We start from the raw sequence: 3425 nt of genomic DNA on the forward strand, positions 1-3425 counted from the left end.
CGCAGCCCCAAGCTGCCCCGGGCGGGGGGAGGGGCTGAGGGGGGGAGGGGCTGAGGCTCCCTCGTCCCAAAATGGCGCCTTCGAGAATCGCAGGTTTGACCTAAATCCCCCCAAATTGGGGGCGGTTCTGCCGGAGCCAGAAATAACCCGTCGGAACACGGGAAAGTGGGAAAATGACCCAAAGTGGGGAAATTGACCCAAAGTGGGGGAAAATGACCCAAAGTGGGGGAAAATGACCCAAAATGGGGAAATTAACCCAAAGTGGGGGAAATAACCGAAAGTGGGGAAATTAACCCAAAGCAGGGAAATTAACCCAAAATGGGGAAAATAACCCAAAGTGGGGGAAAATAACCCAAAGTGGGGACAATAACCCAAAATGGGGAAATTAACCCAAAGTGGGGGAAATTAACCCAAAGTGAGAAAATAACCCAAAGTGGGGAAAATAACCCAAAATGGGGAAAATAACCCAAAGTGGGGAAAATTAACCCAAAGTAGGGAAATAACCCAAAATGGGGAAATTAACCCAAAGTGGGGAAAATAACCCAAAGTGGGGAAATTAACCCAAAGTGGGGAAATTAACCCAAAGTGGGGAAATAACCCAAAATGGGAAAAATAACCCCAAAATGGGGAAATTTACCCAAAGTGGGAAAAATAACCCAAAATGGGGAAAATAACCCAAAGTGGGGAAATTAACCCAAAGTGAGAAAATAACCCAAAGTGGGGGAAATGACCCAAAGTGGGGAAATTAACCCAAAGTGGGGAAAATAACCCAAAGTGGGGAAAATAACCCAAAATGGGGAAAATAACCCAAAGTGGGGAAACGACCCCAAAGCGGGAGGTGCCCTCGATTCCCCTCCCCCACGTGTCACCCGGGGGGTGACACCCACCCCCAGGCCCCCCCCCCAGCCCCCCCACACCCTCACCCACCCCCCAAACCCCCCCCCCAGCCCCCCCCAAATTCCCCCCCTAAAATTCAACCCCCAAAATTCCAAAATTCACCCCGTTCGCCCCCCAAAATTCAGCCCCTCCCCCCCCCAAAACACGAGGCCTCACCCCCCCCCACGTGGGAAAAGCCACTTTATTGCCCCCCCCCCGGGGGGTGCGGGGGGGGTGGAAGGGGCGGGGCAAGGCGAGGGCCCCGCCCCCCCACTGGAAGCGCTGCGATTGGTGGGATTGGACAAAGGGGCGGGGCTTGTGCTTAAAAGGCCCCACCCCCTGGCGGGGGGGGCGGTATTATTGCTTTGATTGACATGGCTCCTCCTCCTCAGCGGGGCGCAAGGCATTGTGGGAAGGGTGGGGGGTGGGCGGGGGCTATGGCTGGCCACGCCCCCATCACCCTGACCAATGAGAAGGGAAGGGGAAGGCAGGGCCCCGCCCATTTGCCCAGGCCCGGGCCCTGAGTGGGCGGGGCGAGGGGCGGGGCTTGGAGGCAGCTGTAGGGAGGGGCTCGGCTCATGCGGGTGACAGCCAATGGGCGGCGGCGGGGGGGCGGGGCTTAGGGCGGGGCCACCTCCCCCAGGAGGGTCTCGAGCTCCTGCAGCGTCGTGGGGCCGAGCTGGGGCAGCACCTGCGGGGGGGGGGGGTGGGGGGGGGTGAGCAGGGGGGCGGGGGGGGGGGCCCCAAAACTGGGGGGGACCCCAAAACCCGGGGGGGGGGGATCCAGAGACCCGGGGGGGGACCCAGAGACCAGGGGGGATCCAGATACCACGGGGGGGGGGACCCCAAAACCCGGGGGGGGGACCCAGAGACCTGTGGGGGGACCCAGAAACCCGGGGGGGGGACCCAGAGACCGGGGGGGGGGGACCCCAAAACCCGGGGGGAGGACCCAGAGACCGGGGGGGACACCCAGAGACCTGTGGGGGGGACCCAGAAACCCGGGGGGGGGGGACCCCAGAGACCGTGGGGGGGGACCCCAAAACCCGGGGGGTCCCAGAGACCGGGGGGGGACCCAGAGACCCCGGGGGGGGGCCCCCGATATCCCAGGAGGGGACCCAGATACCTGGGGGGGGACCCTGATAGCCCCGGGGACACCCTGAAACCCAGGGGGGGGCCCTGAGAACCCGGGGGGGGGCCCCAGATACCGCGGGGGGGACCCCGATATCCTGGGGGGGACCCTGATATGCCGGGGGGGGGTCACGCGAATAGTTCTGGGGGGGACCAGGCACCTGGGGGGGATCCCACCAATCTGGGGGGGGGCCCCCAACACCCCCATGGGGGACCCAGGGCGTCCAGGGGGGGACCCCGCTATCTTTGGGGGGACCCCCAATACCCCGGGGGGGGGATCCAGGCATCTGGGGGGACCCCCCCGCCCCCCCCTCACCTGCAGCGCCTGGAGCTGCTCCCGCAGCAGCCGGGGGGTCTCAGCCCCCCACCAGGACGGAGCTGACACCCTCGGCCCGCAGGGACCAGGCTGGGGGACACCCCACCCGTGTCACCCACTGCCACCGCGCTGTCCCCCCATGTCCCTGTCCCCCCCCATGTCCCCCCATGTCCCCCCCCATGTCCCCTGTGTGCCCCATGTGTCCCCCCATGTCCCTGTCCCCCCCATGTCCCCCCATGTCCCTGTGTCCCCCCATGTCCCCCCATGTCCCCCCCCATGTCCCTGTGTCCCCCCATGTCCCCCCCATGTCCCCCTCCCCATGTCCCTGTGTGCCCCATGTGTCCCCCCATGTCCCTGTCCCCCCCATGTCCCCCCATGTCCCTGTGTCCCCCCATGTCCCCCCCATGTCCCTGTGTCCCCCCATGTCCCCCATGTCCCCTGTGTGCCCCATGTGTCCCCCCATGTCCCTGTCCCCCCCCATGTCCCCCATGTCCCCCCCATGTCCCCCCATGTCCCTGTGTCCCCCCATGTCCCCCCCATGTCCCCTGTGTCCCCCATGTCCCCCCATGTCCCCCCCCATGTCCCCCTGTGTGCCCCATGTGTCCCCCCATGTCCCCACATAACCCCCCATGTCCCCCTGTCCCCATGTCCCCATGTCCCCCCGTGTCCCCCCGTGTCCCCCCGTGTCCCCCCCCGTGTCCCCTCACCAATGGCCAACTGGGGCACGGAGCAGCCCAGGCGCTGGGCCAGTGGCTGCAGCTCCCCCACCTTCAGCGGCTGGCGGCGCCCCCCCACCCTGGGGACATCGGGGACATCGGGGACATGGGGGGGACACTGAGGGCATGGGGGGGACAGCGGGGGGATGGGGGACATGGGGGGGGACGTGGGGACAGGGAGACATTGCTGCGGGGGATGGGGGAGACTGGGGGGGACAGGGGGACATTGGGGGACATGGGGACACTGGGGGGGGACATGGGGGCACTGGGGGGACATGGGGACACTGGGGGGATGGGGGACATTGGGGGGACATGGGGACATGGGGACACTGGGGGGGACATGGGGACACTGGGGGGCACAGGGGGACACTGAGGGGGACAGGGGGGGA

General features: G+C 65.9%; 1 long non-coding RNA gene across 1 annotated transcript; it reads right to left on the reverse strand.

Annotated features, from left to right (window-relative positions):
- Positions 1 to 1060: 1060 nt before the first annotated feature.
- On the reverse strand, positions 1061 to 3122 carry LOC141938830 (uncharacterized). Its single transcript, XR_012627399.1, has 3 exons — positions 3028 to 3122; positions 2321 to 2410; positions 1061 to 1567 (listed from the first exon to the last, which is right to left on the reverse strand). It is a non-coding gene; the product is annotated as an uncharacterized LOC141938830 (long non-coding RNA).
- Between the last annotated feature and the right edge of the window lie 303 nt (positions 3123 to 3425).

This window comes from Strix uralensis, unplaced genomic scaffold (genome assembly GCF_047716275.1).
Source record: "Strix uralensis isolate ZFMK-TIS-50842 unplaced genomic scaffold, bStrUra1 scaffold_334, whole genome shotgun sequence".
In the NCBI taxonomy this organism is placed as follows: domain Eukaryota; kingdom Metazoa; phylum Chordata; class Aves; order Strigiformes; family Strigidae; genus Strix; species Strix uralensis.